Source organism: Trachypithecus francoisi, unplaced genomic scaffold (assembly GCF_009764315.1).
Source record: "Trachypithecus francoisi isolate TF-2019V2 unplaced genomic scaffold, Tfra_2.0 Lachesis_group11, whole genome shotgun sequence".
Lineage (NCBI taxonomy): Eukaryota > Metazoa > Chordata > Mammalia > Primates > Cercopithecidae > Trachypithecus > Trachypithecus francoisi.
This window is the reverse complement of record NW_022681456.1, coordinates 128,767,621-128,788,865: the sequence shown is the minus strand read 5'-3', so window position 1 is coordinate 128,788,865 and position 21,245 is coordinate 128,767,621. Positions and strand designations below refer to the sequence as shown.

The 21,245-nt window shown below is 48.6% G+C and overlaps 1 protein-coding gene across 3 annotated transcripts in view; it reads left to right on the top strand.

The window, feature by feature from the left end:
• TSPAN9 (tetraspanin 9) overlaps nucleotides 1–21,245 on the top strand; it is a 210,133-nt gene that overhangs the window by 79,402 nt on the left and 109,486 nt on the right. The gene's annotated exons all lie outside the window — the stretch shown is intronic.

The following is a 21,245-nucleotide window of genomic DNA, read 5'->3' as shown; positions in this document are numbered from 1 at the left end:
TTCCTGCCTCACCCTCATCATCTTGTGCTACTTTATTTCAGGGTCAGGAGCTACTGGGCATTTAAAACAAAATGCTTATCATATAAATAATGCTGTGTAATAAGAACACAAATCGAAGAAATAGGGGTAAAAAATGCCTCACAAACCTGCCATTGTGACAAATCAGTTTTCCATTTTCCGTAATGCCTTCGGTCTGTATTTGCTTGCAAACATAATTTTTTTTTGCATGGTTAGAGTCAATAATGTAGATAGAATTTTGTCTTCTATTTGCTTTCTTTAACATTTTAAGAATTTTGCATTCTATTTGCTTTCTTTAACGTTTTACCATAAGCTACATAATCATCACAATTACGATCATCGTCATCATCACCCTTTTAAATGGCTACATAGGAATTGTTTCCTATTTCTCCGTTTTCCTACTGTTGAATGTTTAGCTAACAATTTTAACTTACCAAATAGTAGAAACTGCATTATTACATTCATGTGTTAATATTATATGTGTGTGTGCGTGTGTGTGTGTGTGTGTGTGTGTCTGTGGATATATCTCTGTCTCTCTGTCTAGCTGTCTATTCCCCCTTTTGTATTATTTCCTTAGGACAATTCAAGAAGCCAAGCTTTCTTTCCTAGAGCAACGAGGGATGCCATTCTGGGTTATTAAATACCAGCCGGAAGTCAGATGCCTGAGAGCAGCCACAGGGTTTAGCTCAGATCTTGGCCTGAGTCTGTTTTCACACACTGCCCTTGGGAAGGCAGTCAGGTGCAGAGGCCCTGCTTTAAAGGCTGTGAACTCTGCATTTTTATCCTGTCTCCGGCTTCGAAGCCCCCTGGCCTGGGTACATAGATTTTCAGTATGTTGCTTCACTCATTCAATAATTCCTAAGTGCACTCCCCATCTGACCCCATTCAAAGCAAGAGAAATAGGCCTAGCTTGCACCCTTAGGGAACTTGCAGTCTGAAATGACCATGGGCTCACCCATTCGATTATATTCAATCAACTTTATGCAAGCCTGCAAACTCAGATGAGTGATAACAGCCCAGGGTGGTGGGCCCATCAGCGCATTCCTCCCTTCCTCTCTCTCCTCCTTCCCTCCATTTTCCTCAGCGTCCTGCTTTCATTGTTTTGCAGCAGAATGACCAGCATAGAACATGATGCACATGTTCGGCGGTGCAAAAGAGGAGCTAGTGCTTAAGTACAAATGGGAGACAGGATTCTTTTGTTTTAAATAAATACTTAAACATGACTTCGGTCCTGTGAGCATCTGCACTCCAGGCCTGAGCAGCTGAGCTGCCTCTCACATGGACCTGCAATGATTCCATGATTGCCTGCACGCCCAGTAATCATTACCTGGCATTGGGGTGCCAGTGGTTGAACGTGATCACACCGAGCCCCTTTTCTAGCGACTTCTCCAGCCCCCTGGACGTGATCAGGCTAGGACAGAGACAATTGGAGTGTCTCAAAGGGCAGTGGTCTGTAACAGTTAAGTATCCTACATGGTTCTCTTCGTTCTCTAGATCTTCCATTTTTCAAGGAAAATTTGAACTTCTGATTTTTGGGTAACATCTCCTAATTTTCGACTACTAGCAGCTAATTAAAAAAATTTTAAAACGTGATGCAGACCACATAACCCCTACGCGTGGTGGGGCTGGATTTGGTCTGAGGGTACCAACTTGTGACCCTTGCTTTATGTGTTAAAGGTAGGGTGTTATGCTGGGCACTTTGGGGAATATAAAGAGCATAAAGTGATGAAATTAATAAAAATCACGGGGTGTGGGAGAAGCAGCTCACACACAGAGTTACAATACAAAGCATAACACGGTTGGCTACGCAAGTGAAACCGAAGACGGGCTGTTCTGGGAGTGCCGGGCAGGGACTGTTGATCGTGTTCTGAGCTTTTAGGAAATTGGCACAAGGAGGCTGCTCCTGAAAAACTGTTAGAAGGGACCACATCTTCCAGGCCCGGCATGGTGTTGCACATCTGTAATGCCAGCATTTTGAGAGGCTGTGGAGGGAGGATCCCTTGAACCCAAATGTTTAAGGCTGCAGTGAACCATGATTATACCACTGGGGCCCTGATGACACAGCAAGACCCTGTCCCTTAAAGAAAAAAATAAAAGAGGGAGCCAGAGCAAGACCACGTCTTCCTTTTCTAGTCCCTTTGGGAAGAGTTAGGCCTTGAGTGAGAGAGGCTTGAAGCATGGAGTTGGAACTGGGAAGACTGGATTAGGTGGGTGCCGAGTAAATTTCCTTTTCCCCATTTTTCCCATCTGCACAGTGAGGACAATTGTCCCCCTTGGGCAGTTAGCAAGTATTTATTGTAGGCATACTGGAGGCGGAGTTGCCAGGGCCCCCTCTCCCTCCCCTCCGAGATCTCTAGGGGGAGATAAAGGGGAGTCTGTCTGAAGTGCTTTGAACTCTTCAGGATGGCGAAAGGACTTGAAGACGTTGCTCAGTGGTTTTCCCGGCTGACAGCCATGACGTATGAACCTAGGGATACTTAAGAAATATGACTTGCTAGGGAAGTAAACACCCAGTGTTATTTATTAGTTATTTAAAAAACAAAGCTTTTCTTAGCTGGGAGGTTTCAGATCAGTGACAATGTCAGCTCCAATATTCCTCTGTTAATAACAGGCCAGCCTCCTCCCTAGCCTGTGTCAGCAGCATTGAGAAGTGTGTCTGGGCGCACCTTTGGCATTTGATGACTCCCTGGGAGGAAGGGAAAATGGTACTGAAGAACCGGAAGGTTGTGCAGGGCCAGGACAGATCTCGTTGTGAATAATAAAGCAAGCAGCCTTCCAGTGCTGGGCCTTTTGCTTTTATCTGTGTCCTCCCTTCTGGTATCCCCCTCCAGGCCTGGGAGAGGGAAGGGCAGCAGATGGGGAGTTGGGGGGCTAGGAGACAAGGTGCTGATAGAGGCATCTCCTGTCTTCTTGATAGGGGAGGTGTTGGAGTTTGGGATCTAGGCAAGACTTCGACTTTGCTTCTTAGAGTTGTTTTTTTGTTTTTTGTTTTTTTTGAGATGGAGTCTTACTCTGTCACCCAGGCTGGAATGCAATGGCATGATCTCGGCTCACTGCAGCCTCCCCCTCCCAGATTCAAACCTACCAGATCTTCCTGCCTCAACCTCCCGTCTGCTGGGATTACAGGTGTGCACCACCATGCCTGTATTTTTAGTAGAGACGGGGTTTCACCGTGTTGGCCAGGCTGTTCATGAGCTCCTGACCTCAAGTGATCTGCCCTCCTTGGCCTGCCAAAGTGCTGGCATTACAGGCATGAACCACCGCGCCCGGCCTGCTTCTTAGAGTTAAGTGGAATCCGGAGATGGGTGGGAGGGTTGGCTGGCTAGCTGGGAAGGCTGTGGAGCAGGAGAAGGACCTGGGGCAAGGGTCAAGGGCTGAGGGCCAAGGTTGAGGTGAGGTCTGATGAACTTGAGGGCCACTGCATTTTGACCTTGAGTAGCTATAGTATTGATAAGGACAGTACCTTTGCAGTATTGAGTACAAATTCTCCCTCACTGAGCCTCATAGAAACAGGTGAGAGAGGGCAGAGCAGGTTTTATTATTTCCACTTAATTCAGGCTGAATGTGGTGTATTTTAAGAATGTGGGTTTTTGAAGCTAGACAGATATGGGTTAAGCTTAGCCTTCTGACCTTGACAAATCTCATTAGCCTCTGGACCTCGGTTTCTCCATCTGTAAAACGGGAGACCAATGCTTGCATCGCCGGGTATTTTGTAAGGGATGAAAACCTAAAATAGTCTTTGGCACACAGTAGACATTGAATAGTGAATAGCGGCTGCTACTGCTGTCAGTGTAAACTAAGAAACAGACCTAGAGAGGTCATCTGTCCTGCGGAAGGTTACAAGGGAAGCAGCCAGGACTGGAACCATGGTCCCAGACCTTGTAGGCCACGTTCTCCCATTCCTGGGGCACTTCCTTCCACTTCTCTGATCAGGTGGGTGCTGGGCAGATGCCAGCAGGCAGGCACCACCGCCGTCCAGGATGTATTTATGCCTGAATTGTAAGTTGTGGGCTGTGCCTGGCCTCAGACATGATTATAGGGTACTGACAAAAGCAGCACCCCCTGATGAAGACGATGAGCGAAAACACACCAGGGCTTTTGTTCACCGAGCAACTCCATTGTGTCTTTCTCCCCTTCTCCACCCCTCCCTTTATCTACTAAAAAAAAAAGAAATGGAAAAGATGAAGGACTGTCAGCACCAGATCACAACACGGGCTCCAGGAGTTGGCGGCTTTTCAGTGCCTGCGGAGTTTCCTCTTCTTGCTTTCCTCGACCAAGTCTAATTGAGATAAATCTGAGAGCTCCCCTTGGAGCACAGGGCTTCCTGCTTCCCTGTGTCCCGGACGAGTGTCCCCTGGGGATCGCTTGGTCAGCACTCTCCCCTGTCCCATGGATGCCTCCTACAAGATCTGTGGAAGTGGCTGCTCAGTCTGTCTGCTGCCTGTGAGTGGAGCCACCTTTCCCAGCACCCCATGGGTCATGTCACACTCCCTGCTCCTATCTCAAATCTGTGTATAGTGTGCAAGGCTCTGCAGAATTGACCTCAGCTTGTCTTTGCGTGACTGTCCTCCACCGTTCCTTGCAAAAAGCATAGGCTTCTGTGGCTCACGTCTGTAATCCCAGCACTTTGGGAGGCTGAGGCAGGTGGATCACGAGGTCAGGAGTTCAAGACCAGCCTGGCCAGCATGGTGAAACCCTGTCTCTACTAAGAACACAAAAATTAGCTGGGCATGGTGGTGTGTGCCTGTAGTCCCAGCTACTCGGGAGGCTGAAGCAGGAGAATCGCTTGAATCCAGGAGGCGGAGGTTGCAGTGAGCCGAGATCGTACCACTGCACTCCAGCCTGGGTGACAGAGCAAGACTCTGTCTCAAAAAAAAAAAAAAAAAAGCATAGGCTTCCACTGTGTCGGCCAACTTACTACTTCCTGAACAGGTCTGGAAGCCACCTGCCTTTGTGCTTGTGATCGCTCAGCCTCTTTTGCTTGGACAGCCCTCACCCCAGTGGAATTAGGCCCAATCTTCGCGGATTAGCTGGAGCGCCAGCTCCTCTGTAAAGCACATCTTGCTTGGGAGTGTACTCCTCCTTTGCCTGGCACTTCACAGATATGAAATTAATGTTGGCTTTGCTTAGGGCCCTCTGCTGTGACTGTGCAGGTCTCTTCCAGGGCCTCCTCAGAGCTTGATTGTCTGCGCTCCCCACCCCCTGCCAGGGAGCCTATTTACACTTTCATTGTACATGATCTAAGTTCTTAGGCATTTTTCTTTCTAAGTTTAAAGTTCTCTTACTTTTCCCATTATTGTCTGTTGTTTCTGAGCCTCGGAGGCTATGGTGACAGGAGGGTGTAGTAGAAAGCACACAAGATTGAGAGCAGGGGACGTGCCTTCTCCTCTCAGCTCTGCCTCTCACCAACTGTGATTTGGGGCGAGTAGCTAACCTTATCTGGGTCGGTCTCAGTTCCCCATCTGTAAAACAAGGGGTGGGCTATCTAGTTTCTAGGATTTGTGGATGGGGTTTTAAAGAACAGATTTCTTGAGATATGCTTCATATACCATCACACTCTCCCATTGTTACGGGCTCAGTTGTGCCCCCCCGCAAATCCTAACCCCATACCTCAGAATGTGACTGTATTTGGAGGGAGAGAAGATCTTCAAAGAGGTGAGTGAGGTTAAATGAAATCACCAGGGCAGGCCCTAATCCACTGTGACTGGTGCCGTTATAAGAGGATATTAGGGACCTGGCACCATGGCTCATACCTAGAATCCCAGCACTTTGGGATGCCGAGGCAGGAAGACCCCTTGAACCCAGGAGTTTAAGCCCAGCCTGGGCATCATGGCAAGACCCCTCATCTCAGTTAAGAAACTATATATAGAGAGAGGATATTAAGACAGAAGCAAATACAGAGGAAAGATCACGTGAAGACAAAGGGAGAAGATGGCCATCTACAAGCCAAGAAGAGAGAGAAAATGGATGAAACCAGTCCAGCTGACACCTTGATCTTGGACTCAGCCTCCAGAATCATGAGAAAATAAACTTCTGTTGTTTAAGCCACCCAGCCTGTGGTACTTTGGTTATGGCAGTCCTAGCAAACTGATACACCTATTTGTATATTTAATATACAACTCAATGGTTTAATCTGTTCAAGTTGTATAACCACTGCCACAGTTTACATTTTGAACATTTTATCACCTCAGAAAGAAACCCCATACCCACTGGAAGCCATTCTCTATATCCTCCCAACCCTCATTCCTCCCCCAGCCCTGGGCAACCACTAATCTGTGTTCTGTCTGTGGTGTTGCTTGTATTGTGGATGCTTATTTTAAATGGAATCATGTAATAGGGGTTTTACTTTTTTTGTGATTGGCTTCTTAGCATACTTAGCATAATGTTTTCAAGGTTCATCCATGGTGTAGCATATGCCAGTACTTCGTTCCTTTTTTTTTTTTTTGAGACGGAGTCTCTCTCTGTCGCCCAGGCTGGAGTGCAGTGGCCGGATCTCAGCTCACTGCAAGCTCCACCTCCCGGGTTTACGCCATTCTCCTGCCTCAGCCTCCCGAGTAGCTGGGACTACAGGCGCCCGCCACCTCGCCCGGCTAGTTTTTTGTATTTTTTAGTAGAGACGGGGTTTCACCGTGTTAGCCAGGATGGTCTCGATCTCCTGACCTCGTGATCCGCCCGTCTCGGCCTCCCAAAGTGCTGGGATTACAGGTTTGAGCCACCGCGCCTGTCCCCTCGTTCCTTTTTATTACGGAATAATATTTCCTTGCATGGGTATGCCACATTTTGTTTATCCATTCATCACTTGATGGATATTTGGGTTGTTTCAGTTTTTTGGCTATTTTGACTAATGCTGCAATGAACACTTGTATATAGATTTTTGTGTGGACTTTAAAAAATTTATTTTATTTTATTTTTATTATTTATTTCAGGTATCTAGGAGTGAAATTGTTGGATCATATGGTAACTCTCTGTTTAACTTTTTGAGGAACCACCAAACTGGTTTCCAAAGTGGCTGTACCATTTTACATTCCCACCAGCAATGTATTCCGATTGGGAATTAGACTCTTTTCCAATTTCTCCACATCCTTGTCCACGCTTGTTAATTTCTGTCTTTTTGGAGCCATCCTAGTGAGTGTGAAATGGTATCTCATTGTGGTTTTCATTTGCATTTCCCTAGTGATGAATGATGTTGAGCATCTGTTCTTACACTTATTTGCCACTTGTGTATCTTCTATTCGTATACTTTTCTTATTTTAAAATTGGATATTTGTCTTTTTATTATTCAGTTGTAAGAATTCTTGGCCGGGCGCGGTGGCTCAAGCCTGTAATCCCAGCACTTTGGGAGGCCGAGACGGGCGGATCACGAGGTCAGGAGATCGAGACCATCCTGGCTAACACGGTGAAACCCCGTCTCTACTAAAAAATACAAAAAACTAGCCGGGCGAGGTGGCGGCGCCTGTAGTCCCAGCTACTCGGGAGGCTGAGGCAGGAGAATGGCGTAAAAACCCGGGAGGCGGAGCTTGCAGTGAGCTGAGATCCGGCCACTGCACTCCAGTCCGGGCGACAGAGCGAGACTCCGCCTCAAAAAAAAAAAAAAAAAAAAAAAAAAAGAATTCTTTACATATTCTGGTTTTAAGCCCCTTAATCGATATATGATTTGCAAATATTTTCTCATATTCTGTAGGTTTCACTTTTTTTGATGGTGTTATTTGCAACATAAGAGTTTTTAATTTTGCGGCTGGGCCGCAGTGGCTCACGCCTATAATCCCAGCACTTTGGAAGGCTGAGGCGGGTGGATCATCTGAGGTCGGGAGTTCTAGATCAGCCTGACCAACATGGAGAAACCCTGTCTCTACTAAAAATACAAAATTAGCCTGGCATGGTGGCGCATGCCTGTAATCCCAGCTACTCAGGAAGGCTGAGGCAGGAGAATTGCTTGAACTCAGGAGGCGGAGGTTGTGGTGAGTTGAGATCACGCCATTGCACTCCAGCCTGGGCAACAAGAGTGAAACTCAGTCTCAAAAGAAAAAAAAAAAAGAGAGAGAGTTTTTAGTTTTACTGAAGTCCAATTTATCTAATTTTTCTTTTGTTATGTTTATGGTGTCATATCCAAGGCATAATTGCCATATCCAAGGTCACAAAGAGTTATACCTATCTTGTCTTCTAAGAGGTTTATAGTTTTAACTCTTACATTTAGGTCCATGATTCATTTTGAGTTCCTTTTTTGTGTATGGTGTGAGGTAGGGGGCAACTACATTTTTCGCCTGTGGGTATGCAGCTGTCCCAGCACCATTTGTTGACATAAATAGGATCTTAAAGGACACCTGGAGCCCTTTAAAACCCACCATCTGGGGAGCAGGAGGTAGGTGGAGCACCTAGCGTGGGGCCTGGCCTGGGGAAAGTGCTCTTGGAAAATGCCCTTTCCTGCTGGAAGAGCACTAGCGAGCAGCTCCCCAGCCCCTCTCAGCCTTTTGTGTTGAGACTGTACAATTCTGTGTGTGTGTAACTTGCTGTTCACTAGACCCAGAATGGTGCTAGATATGGTTTGAATATTTGTCCTCTCCAAACCTTGGGTTGATATCTATCTATCTATCTATCTATCTATCTATCTATCTGTCTATCTATCTATCTATCTATTGTTTTAGAGATGGAGTCTCACTCTATCACCCAGGCTGGAGTGCAGTGGGTGCACTCCAGCTCACTGCAGCCTTGAATGCTGGGGCTCAAGCCATCTTCCTGCTTCAGCCTTCCAAAGTGTTGGGATTACAGGCATGAGCCATGGTGCCTGCATGGCCTCCTCAGGTTGAAATTTGATCCCATTGTTGGGGGTGGGGCCTAATGGGAGGTGTTTGGGTCATGAGGGCAGATCCCTCATGAATAGAGTCATGTCCTCTCTGGTGAGTGAGTACATCCTCACTGTAGCAGTTCCCCTGAGAGCTGGTTGTTAAAGAGCCTGGCACCTGGCACCTCCCCCCACTGTCTTGCTTCCTCTCTCACCATGTGATATCTTCATATGCTGGCTCACTTCTGCCTTCCACCATGAGAAGAAGCAGCCTGAGTCCTCACCAGGTGCTCAGACATCAGAATCGTGAGCCAAATAAACCTTTTCCCTGATAAATCATCCAGTTTCAGGTATTCGTTTATAACAACACAAAACAGACTAAGACAGTGCTATATGCAGCTGCATGCTAAATAATTGATTCAGGTGATGGTGAAGGTCAGAACAGGAGGATGTGGGCTTTCATCATAGCAGGGGAGTGTCCCTGGCTGAGAGACCTGCTGGAACCAATAGCAGAGAGGTTATCAACTCTTGTTCTACCTGGAGAGGTATTTGAGGGCCCCTGGGTCCAGCTGATGGGGCTCTTGGAAGCCGTTGATCAGGCCAGGGAAAAGATGATAGTGACAGCCAAGACCAGAGGTAATGAATGTTTAGTAAAAAAAAGAAGTAATTTTCAGCTTTTTGGCTCCTTTAATCTCACCCTGCTTTTGGGCCAGAAGAAGACCATTTTCTTTCCCCTCAGCTCTTTCTCAGCAGAGCTAATAGGTCCCCCGGGTAGATTTAAGGGAAGTTAATGAGACAAGTTATGGTTATACCAGGCTCTAGGCTACATGTCTCCCTTCTCTCCCAGGCCTCCAGGGCTGAGGCTCAAGTCACCATCTCCCCTGCCTTGAGAGCTATGGCAGCCCTGGAAGCCCCAGACATCCTGCTGGAGAGAGTGTCAGGGTGGGGGCAGCAAAACGTCAGAGGGACACATCCTCTCCTTCATCCCACTGTGGACAGCATGGGAAGGGAGAGTCTTGCCAGTCATTGGTGAATCTCCCCAGTAGGGCCCCAGCTGTCTTCTCCAAGCGTATTCCCACCCCCTTCCGTGGTCCCTGGCTGCAGTCCACACGGAGCACTCCCATGCTTGTTCGTGCAGCTCTCTCTGGAGTCCCCAGCATCTCGACACTGCCTGGCATGATCAATAGTGGATGAATGAATGAATGCTTTTCTACCTTGAGCTCAAGCCGTTCCTTTCACCTCATTCCCCATTGCCCTTTGGCTGTTTTCAGAAGCCTACCAACTGTTCAAAGGCCAGTTTAAATGTCTTGTCTGTAAGCCCCATATTGAATATGACAATCCCATCTTTTGCTCCTCTCGCTCTTTTGTGTCTACCTCCGTTTGGCACTTTCCACACTCTACCCCATGGTACGATATTTGTGCGTCTGTTTTCACGCCAGCATTGAAACACCCTGTATAGAGCAGCGACCATGACTTTCTGTTTGCATTTTATGTCATTTCTCCTCCCTTCCACCCCACTACACCTAGGATGGTGTTTCATAGACCATTGCCACTCCATGAAGTCTGCTTAACTATGGCACCTGGGTCACGCATTGTTGATGTTGGGTCTTTTTCCCGGCTTACTGTTCTGCCTACAACTTTTTGCCACTCAGAGGATTTTCCTGGGTTTCACGTCCTGGAGTAGGAGGTATCTACGAGAGACAGATGTCAGCGTGTGGTGTTCCCAATCCATTGCGTATAATTTACATATCTCTGTGCAGCTAGCATCAGCGAGACCTCATTACTAAGGTATTATGCTTGACTCCTGGCAGGAAGAATTGGAGCAGATAACACATCAGTGGTAATCCCTTGCTCTGCCCTGGAGGATACAGAAAATCTCTGGTGTGAGTTACTGCCTGTGGATATTAGAGACTCACTCACCTGCTGTCATTAATGTAGAGGCTGGATTTCCATCTCCAATTGATTAGGCAGCTCTCTCTGTTTTCTCCTCTTTGCAAGGAGGAGGCCTCCTCCCTGCCTCCTTCACCCCAGTTCCTGATCTGGAGGGTGGGTCTGAGAGGGGCAGGAGGGCCAGCGGAAGGGGGCCCACTTAGAATGCCAAGCTATAGAGGTCCTTTGGGATAGACCAGTGGTACTGAGGCTGGACCGTTCATTAGGTAGCAGAGTCCCTGATGAGAGGAAAGGGAAGGAAGGAAATGGTGGCCTGCTCTGTATTTAGATGGGGCTTTCTTTTTCCTAAGATGCTTTCATATGCGTTATTGCTTTTGATTCTCAAAACAGTCCTGGGAGGTGGTTTATCTCTGTTTTCAAACACAGGGTCTGCAGAGCAGAAAAGAAGGTGATGTGTAGCACAAATGAGAGAGAAGTTTGCTTTACACTCCATGGTACGTAGCACTGGTCAGGAAGCTGCAGAAATAAGAGAGAAGTTTGTTTTATGTTCTGTGGTACGTAGCACTGGTCAGGGAGCTCCACCATGGCTGGCATGCAGTGGGCATTTGATACGTGTTTGTCCAATAAATGAATAACAGGCACTCAACAAATCATCCTTGATTTGAAATAAAAGTTTTTTCTGGATTTTGCTCCCAACTCATTCTGGTCTTCTTTACTCTCTGGCTGTTTCTTCTCTTCCCTGTTGGGTTAGCTCCTCTCGCTGGCCCTTGCACTTGTCCCAGGCCTGCGAGGGGAGAATGACACTCAGAGATTGCTGGATCGTGGTGGTGCAGGGGCATCTTGCGGTGACTCCTGGGAGCCAGCAGTGTCATGGTAGGTTGGCAAGTGCCTACTGCACAACCCTCCTCCTTTGCTGCAGGTGGATATTGCTACTTGATCACAACACCGTTCACTCTGCACCCAGACTGAGCCTGCTGAGCTTTCTCAGTACAACACTCCAGGTTGCCACCACCAATGGGCCGCAGTGGCATTTTGGATGGCAAGGAGGCCGTGTCTTGGGTAGAGTAAGGAGCATTAGGCTGAGGGTCAGAAGACCTAGCTCTGAATCCTGGCCTCTCCATTTCTGCTTCGTGACCTTGGGATAATCCTTGGACATTTCAGAGCCTTGAACGTGCTGGCTTCTCAGGTCCCTTCGAGCCCTGAAATTCTAGGATTCTGTGGTTCCCTTGGTTGGGAGGAAAGAGGCTCTTGTCTGGTGGCCTGGCCATAGCGGGGTAGGATTAACCTCCAGGATCAGCGAGCTTGCAGAGCTCAGGAAATGCCTCTGTCTGAACTGGATTTGGTCCAGAGACAGGTGGTGGAGCTAGAGGAGGGGAAGTTCACTCACAGCCCTAGACTGGGGGAAGGGAGGTCTAATCAGCTGCTGTTTTTCCTGATGGAATGAAGGTTTGTAGACCTGAGTCCTCAGTGCATCTAGATCTTAGCAAAGAAGCAGGGAAGTACTGGCCGCGAATCCCACTGCTCATCTTCTCTGTTGGTGGGGAAAATAGAGGGCTTTCTTATCGCTCATTAATGGGGGTTTGCCAGGAATTGGGTTCATTTGTTCATTTTTCGGTAAACTTTGTGAAGTGTCAGTTCCTTGGGCAGGTTCTGCTCTTTGGACTTGCAGATGACCTCCAGGAAATCACTTTCTTTGAGACATACCCCATGCTCTCTTGTTTCACGGAGGAGTCCAGAAGTATTTAAAGTGTTAGTGAGTGAGTTCTGTTGTCGCTGCTGTACTGCAAGGCGAGGGTCATGAAGCATTTCTCCCCATTGTACAGAAGGAGATACTGAGGCCCAGAGAGAGCTGCTCGCAAAGCTGTGGGTCTGCTGGCAGCCGGGAGGGAGGCGCCCCTGCTTGTAAGCTCTCAAGACCGCAAGTGAGCTGTAGGCAGTCTGTCTGTGTCTTTGTGAGGCGCCCGTGAGATTAGCCACCGAGCAGAGGTTTAATTTATGATGGCGCCTGGTATTCTCGTCCTGCTGCCTGCTAGAATCTGCTGCATCATTGGAGTTGCTGAGCTCCCAGGGGCGTCTTAAGTCTCATAAGTAATCTGTGTCTCAGCCGTGTTCGAGGCAGCCTCATGCAGGGGACGGGCTTCAAGGAGTGGCTCCGCACCGAGACTCAGGCCAGGCTCAGATTTACCCAGGTGTGGATGGAACGTGTCGGTCTAACAGGGCCATGGAGGGAAGTGGCCAAGGTGTGGGAATTACAGGCATCTGAATCAATGTTACTCTCAAAACGCGCTCATGTGGCCGCTAATGATACAGTAGATATACTAGTTTGGCATTCCTGACTCCTCTGGATGAAAATGGTTGAAAAGAGGACCTAACATGGGAGAGACACAGAATTCTAACAATATTCAAGCAGTATTAAGTAGTGTAAGCCTAATGTATATTGTATTATTTTTCTTTAACTTCAATTTAATAGACATTTATATTTTATTTTGTAACGTGCGTAGTTCTTGCAAGCAGTAATGCTGCCTTTCTTTCAACAAACGTTCCGTATTTTGCACTTTTCACTAATTTAGAAAGGATTGGTTATTACTGATTAATGAGGTTTTACTAAGAATAGGATCAAAGCATCATACTTTCTAAAGCTGGAAGGTTCCTTAGAGATTATCTCATATTCTTCCTTTTAGAGATGAAAAAAGACTAGTATTATACATATAGATGATCAGTGATTTATTTTACATGAACAGCTTTGTCCTTTTATATGAAAGGGGCTGCGGGGATAAATAAATGGGCAGAAATGGAAAATGTTCTAACCTTCTGTTGAAGTATAACATACGTATGCAAAAATGCAGCATTTGATGAATTTTTGTATAGACGTGAACACATCTGTGGGACCAGCATCCAGATTGAGAAACAGGACATTCCTAACACCTTGGATGTCACCTCCATTCCCCTTTCGAGACATTGCTCCTGCTCAAGGGTAGCCACCAACCTGATCTCTGACAGCCTGTATTAGTGTTAGTTGTTTTTTTTTTTTTTTTTTTTTTTTTGAGATGGAGTCTCACTCTGTTGTCCAGGCTGGAGTGTCATGGCACGATCTCGGCTCATTGCAACCTCCACCTCCTGGGTTCCAATGATTCTCCTGCCTCAGCCTCCTGAGTAGCTGGGATTACAGGCTCCCGCCACCAAGCCTGGCTAATTTTTGTATTTTCAGTAGCGACGGGGTTTCACCTTGTTGGCCAGGCCGGTCTGGAACTCCTGACCTCAGGTGATCTGCCCACCTCGGCCTCCCAAAGTGCTGGGATTACGGGTGTGAGCCACCATGCCCGGCCCGTAGATTAGGTTTTGAACTTTCCATAAATGGGATCATACAGCTTGTGTTCTTTTGTGTGGCTTCTGTTTCTCAACATTAAAAATGAGATGCATCCACGTAGCTGCAAGTGGCTGTAGTTCATTGATGATCTCTCACTAATGAGATATCTCACTGTGACTGTTGATTTCACCGATGACCAGTGAAGATGAGCAGTAGGAATGGGATTTTGCACATAGATGGAGGTTTTTAGCTCTTCTGTTAAGTTAGCTACTCTGTGCCAGCGAATGAGGACACATTTTAGGGATGATAGATAAACATATAACTTGAGTGCAGTATTGATCAGCTTAGAATAGAAAAAAACTGTAAGCCCTGGAGATTGGGCTTATCTCTTGTGTACTTTTGCACATCTTTCCCCTTAATGGTTAGGATGGTGCTTGGTGTGTAGGTGCTCATAAAACTAGTGGGAGGTCAGCCCAAGGTTCAGCCAGGAAGGGATGATGGTGATGGGCTGGGATGGATGTGGAGTTATTAGCCCATGATGAGCTGGATTTGGGGTATGCACAGCCCTCACAAATGTGGCTCCAAGTCCAGGCAACTGCTGCCTAAGTGCTGTGAGCATGGCCTCCCACTTGAGATCGGGATGGCAGGGACTAGGAGCTACTGGGGGCCAGATGTGGCTGCTGACCTAGTATGCAGCGGCCAGGGCTGACTGACTTTCCTCCAGGGACTTTGGCTGGCATCACTCTGGCCGGGAATGGGGGGGCCTTACTCCATACCTGCAGAGTTCCCATCTGGGGCAATGTGCCTGTTTGCATGGACCACCCTTCTGGGCCCATCCACTGGCTCCTTTGGGAGCTCTGGGTCTTATTCTGCAGGGTCAGGCCATGGGCCTGTCCTCCTGGGAGGATTGGGGTCAGTCTGGGTTGCAGGCCTTTGTGGATGAAAGCGTGTCCTGGGGTCCAGCGGATGAGCAGCAGCAGGAGGTACACCCCCATGTCACTTATTCCGTGCCACAGAAGCCCAGGCCGGTGGAGACCACACCACCGTTTAGCTCAGTGCCCTGCAAGGCAGGAGTAGGACCAGTCATCCTTGACAGAGAATCGTTCGCTCTTTTCTCTATCATGGGAAAACTCTTCCTCCCTCTACGCTGTGCCAGCTCTTTCCAGATGCCTCAAACCTTTTTAGTTGCTAAGGTCTTCATAAAATCTCCCCTCTAGCCCTTGTCTTTTTGCCTCCTTCCATTCAAGACTGAGAGTGGAGCCGAAATCTGTGCGTTCCCAGTATGTTACGGGTGCTGCAGGGGTGCTGGGTGAACAAGACCTGGGCCTGTCTGCAGCTGCTCAGCGTCAAGCACACAGGACAGAATGAATTCAGGACAGGGTCTAAGAAGAGGCTACAAGGGGTAAGAAGAGAGTGTCACAAGCTGGGAGGTGCCAGAGCTGGGGGGCAGTGGGGAGCCGACTTACTTTCTCTTTGCCCCCATCTCTACCCATTCCCTCCATTTCTATCTGCGAATCACTGTCTCTTGCTTGTGAAGTGCTGCATCCAATCTCTTTACCAATGGATGTTTCAAGAGCAGTTATAGGCATTGGGAAAGAATTGAGCTCTGGATGGAGAGGATTTGATAAATCTTAATTTTCTTCCCAGACCAGGCCCTGTCTCTCTGGAAAGCCGAGGCCACTCTCCGCCCCCTTCCTTTTCTGTGTCTCCACCATAAAGTACTCGTTGAGTAAATGAATGAATCAGATGCACTGCCTTGAGGGCCCCGCCTCCCTCCCGGCCAGTGTGGGCGTGCAGATGGATGAGCTCAGGTTTGGACGTGACTCAGGAGGAAGGTAGTGGGGAAATACAAGGTGGTGATCTCATGTGGCATTAAACGGAGCTGGGAACATGAAGTGTGTGTATGCTTATCTTTTCATCATTTCTCTCTTCATTCTAGACCCCCTGGCAACAGTCTGCCAGGATGACACTATGGAGCAGCCAGAGGAGAGAAAACTGGCTCCATTTTCACCTGCCCATGAGTTCTCAGAGACCATTCCAGCTTCTGCGCATGGAGCGTGGGAGAGGGGCAGAGGCCCTCACTGCACGGCCCACCTTCCATGCTCTGTCTTCCTCCTTAGTCTGCAGAAGGCACCTCTGTTTTGGGTGGATGTGGGCAGGTTGACCTTAGGGCTGGGGGGAGGTCTGATTGGCTTTGGCATTCTCTGAGAGAGGAGTGGAAGAAGTCCCTGCTCTAGAAGTCAGGGCAGAGAGGGAGTTCATGTGATCTGGTGAAAGACCTTTGACTTAGAAAGAAGCTCTGATTTCTAGTTCTGGTTTGGGTATTAGTTTGGTGTCCTGGGAAAAGTCCTTTATCCCCCAAATCTCAGCTTCTCCACCTGCCAAATGGGTGACACGTGTACCTGCCCTCCCTACTGCCCAGAGTGGCCATTAAGGACCATGTGAGTTAACGGTATGACAACCTGGGAAAAGTGAAAAATGCTGATAAAAGTAATGTGATCCATTATTAATAACAAACCCTGTGAACCCTCAGCACCATAGGCATCAGTCCAGATGTGGGAATCGCAGCTAGAAAAGGCCTAGATCCCAGTGTCGAGGGTCCGGCCCAGGCATCTGGGAAGGGCTTCCATGCCTGTGAGCTTGTTGGAGGAGTGGGAACCATGCAAGTGAGTTTGGAAGACGTATCAAGGAGGCAGTTTTGAATGACATTTGAAGGCAGGAAGAAGATCGTATCAGGTGTCAGGGTGGGCAGGTGGCTTCCTGGAGCAGGGGGGAGGTGGAGGGTGCAGAGAAGCTTAGAGGTGTGTACAGCTCCCTGAGTGGGACTCAAGCCATCCGCTTGAACCCAAGCATGGGGCCCCTTCTCTCTTCGTTTTTGCCAGGTAGCATGAGGTCGGAAAGAGCCCTGATTGAGGAGGAGTCAGAATGTCTTGGGGTAGGGGTGGGGGCATCCTGAGTCTCATCTCTGCTACTTTCTGGCTGCTGTGACCTTGAACAAGTCCCTTTACCTCTCTCTGTTCCACGTCCTTCATCTGGGAGTAATAATACCTATCTCACTGGGTTGCTGTGAGGATTGAGTGAGGCAAACAGCCTGGAAATAGAGGGTGCTCAATAAATGTCTCTTACATCTGAATTTCTCTCCCATCCATCTCGTTTATGGTGTTTGCAGGGAATATTTTGCACTGATCTCTGCCAGGGCTCAGTATTTTCCTTCCTTTTCCATGGAGATAGACTTTGCAGTTACTCCAGTTTTATACCTACAACCCAAACTCCTGCGTTGGACACACCAATCTACGGCCAGCTTGCTCCAGATAGCATGTAGCATAGGATTCCGCATGTAATATACATCTGTGGGGAGAAACTCAGACTCCAAAGGCAAATCTTACAATTACAACACTTTTAGAAGCAGAGATTTTGTTTTTCTCTTCCTCCTTGTCATCAAAATTACATTGTTGGAAACAAAATCTGATCTGGTGGATGTGCGTGGCGTAGAGAAGAGATCACTGAGTCAGTTCTGTGTGTGGAGGTCGTGATGGGGGAGCAGATAGCCATGGTCATGCGTGTGGCTTCTCCTGGCCACAGAGCACCTTATCTGTAGAATGAGATGGCTGCAGAGATCAGGCCTACCCAGCTGAACCACACCGCAGGAGTGTTGGGGAGGATGGCTGGATGTAGAGCAGAAGGACGTGCACAGCTGTGGCACCTGTGGGGCTGCTGGCCGAGGCTTCGAGGTCCACCATCACCTCATTGTCTGCTGGGTAAGGACTCCTGGGTTGATGCTGTCTAAAGCTCCTTCTGTTTCTAAAGTTCTTTGACTCATAAAAGCGTAGCATCTGCATCTCCACTTGGATAACTAATAGACGTCCTAAGGTACTGAAAAGCATACTCCTGGTCTCCCCGCTCCTGTGTTCCTCTGTAGGTCAACCAGGAATTTTCCTCCTCTTGCTGCTTCTGTGGCTATAGCCCTGATCCAGCCACCATTTGTGACCTCGTGCTTGGATTGTGGGAACAGTTTCCCAGCACATCTCCCTGTTGCTGCCCTGTCCTGATGTGTGCCGAGACCTCCTGACCTTTCTGTTCAAAGCAGCGACCCTCGCCCAGTCCTATCTTCCTTATCCCTCTTTATTTTTCTACATAGCATATATATCTATATCTATCTATCTATATATATTCTTTATTGTCACCCCCATGTCCTCAAATCAGAATGCAAGCCATAGGAGGGCCTGTTTGTTTTTCCTCCTGGTTTTGTGCGCTGCCATAAACCCAGTAACTAGATCACATGACTAATCCATAATCCACAGAAACTGTTTGCTATCAGTCTGCAAATTACTGCCCACTCTCTTCTCATGTTTTCCATAATGCCAGCCCCAACCTTGAGGGTCCCTTGACCCTGGATGTCCTGATAGCCCCTGCTGTCCCCTCTCTCACCCATCAGACCCACCTATCCTTCCTGTATTGTTAGTTACCCATCCCTGTGTGTCCCTGTAAATAGATCTGATAGATCAGATAATTGCCAGCGGGGCTCTCCTGGCCAAGAGCCACTCCTTATTCTTCTAACCCCCCTTTTCCCAGCACAGACCTACTACATAATAGAAAATGCCCAGTAAATTCAGCATTCATTCATTTACTGCCAAATTTGTTAATGAACTGCTGTTGACAGATGATTAAAATTCAATCCCAGAAATGTTCTGGGCCTTTGAAAGGTGTGTCCTACGGGCTGTGACCAGATGGTGGTTCTGCACTTGTAGGTAGGGTGTGGTCCTTGTTTGCAGTGAATCTCTGGGAGTGTGGCAGTTTCTCCTGTGTGTCACGTTCTCCCTGTGTCTGCATCCAGAGTGGCCGTGGTCCCCAGAGGATGAAGGTGCACCTATTTCTTTACATTTCCATGGAGGGTTGAAACTGCTCCTTGAGATTTTAAAATATGCTTCACGGTCCCCATGGTGTCAGGCAGCTGGTTTATGGGTCCCGTCCTGGTTGTGATAACTCAGGCTAAGCTGGATAATAAACGAAAGTGGGACAGAGCCGCAGGATAAATATTGCTACAGGGCATCTCCAGTGGCACAAATCACAGGGAAAATATCTCCCAGGCTTTTCATTTCTCCTCTTCCTCCCTGGCCCTCTGGTAGCAGCCAGCAAAGCAGGATCCATCCGTCACCCTGCCCCTGCCCCACCGCCACCCCAGCCTCCGCTCTCGGAGCATTGCTGGGAAGTGAGGGATGCAGGTTGGTCCTGGTGCAGTCGGCCCTCTGCCTCCCCGCCCAGCTCTGGAGGCAACCCTGGGGGCCCAGGATGGCCAGGGTCATGCTGTTTTCAGTTGTGGATGAGTGCTTAGCTTTGCAGACCTGATTCTTTATCTCTAAAATGAGAGGGATTAATAACTAGTGATTCTTAGTCTGGTGTGAGCGAGTGCTTGCATCACTCACTGGGGGAACTTAAAAGCTGCTTGCTGAGTCCCACCCTAACGCATAGAATCACGGCTGCGGGAGTCTGGTCTGGGGTGTCTTCACCGACGTTCTGTGGCCTCTGCCAGCAGGGTTCCTGAGGCCCTCTCCTGGCCAAGAGCCACTCCTGGTACAAGTGAGGCCTGAGATGGGCGATGGGGCGGGCGGTGCGATGGGCCACTTCATTGACCCGCTGTTGTACCAGATCCATCAGCACTGTCACTTAGCAAGGCTTTCTTCAGCTTTGGAGGCATGCTGGCTTTGTAATCAGCATCAACCTGTAGGTGTTGATTGAGCCTGCAGAGAATAGCAAGCTTCTCCAACACGTAGATATGGAAAGGTAACTAACCGCACGCAGCAGGCGAGTCTATTAAACAGAGAGGCTGGTCCCAGCACAGGGTGTTACCACTGCTGGGCCCTCCCACCCTGAGCTTGAAGCACTCTCAGGGATTTCTCTCACCCCACGCCCAGGTTCTGCTGACTGTGCCTCCAGACCACTGTCTCTGGATGCCACTTTCCCAGTTCAGGTGCTTAAGGCGTCTTACCTGAACATGACCATAGCTTCCTGACAAGTCTCCTCCAAGCCGTCCTTTGCTGTCCTGCAAAGTGGCTGTGCCCACTGACCTGGTCGGCTGTGCCTGGTCGGCTGTGCCTGGTGGACTGTGCCTGGTGTGTGGAAGGTACTTGCTGTGCCCAGGTGGGTGAGTTCAGTGGTTCCCTGTCTTCCCGAGGAAAGCTCGGAGTCTGTGTGGCTGCAGCCCTGCCCGTGGCCCTCACGAGCTGTATGACCACCCACTAGACTCTTCTTGTGCTTTCTTGGTTCTGCTACATCCCTGCCGTCTGCTGGGTCTTGCCCGTGCTATTTGCTCTCCCTGCAACGCCCTTTCTCTTCCCTCTGCCAGGCAGACTGTACTCACCCGTCGGGTGCAGCGCAGGTACTCCCACGGGACACCTCCTCATCTATGTCCGTACTGGCTCTCGCTCTTTAATCAACTGCTGTTGACAGATGATGAAAATTCAATCCCAGAAATGTTCTGGGCCTTTGAAAGGTGTGTCCTACAGGCCGGAAGAAGGGGCTGTGACCAGATGGTGGTTCCGCACTCGTAGGGAGGGTGTGGAAAGATGTGGACTGTCCTCGTTTGCGATGAATCTCTGGGAGTGTGGCAATTTCCTCACTCCTCATCTGTGAGGCAGACACCTCCTCATCTATGCCCATACTGGCATTCTAGCACTTACCACATGCTTGTGCTGTTGAAAAAGTTTGTGTTTGTTTATTTTTTATGTTTAGAGATGAGGGCCAGGCTGGAGTGCCGTTGCATGATCTTGGCTCACTGTAGCCTTGACTTCCAGGGCTCGAGGGATCCTCCCACCTCAGCCTCCAAGTACCTAGAACTACAGGTGGATACTACCATGCCTGGCTAATTTTTAAGTTTTTGTAGAGATGGGGGTCTTGCTGTATTGCCCCTGGTCTTGACCTCCTGGTCTCAAGTGATCCTCCTCCCTTGGCCTCCCAAGTTGCTGGGGGATGACAGGTGTGAGCCACTGTGCCTGGCTCTGTCATTTGTTTAAAGATCTCTCTCCCTCCTTTCTGTCTTCCTCCCTCACTCCCTCCCTCCTCCTTAAATTATAAGCTGCTTGGAAACAGAAACCAGTTGTGTCTCAAGTTGAGCCCATATACCAAGTGAAGTGCCCAGGAGATCTCTGCCTGATACATGTTTGTTGAATGACTACAGCGTGGTGGAAAGGATGTGGACTAGGAAGGCAAGAAGTTGGGATGTTTGTTTTTGTTGTGTTCTGACCTTGCTAGATG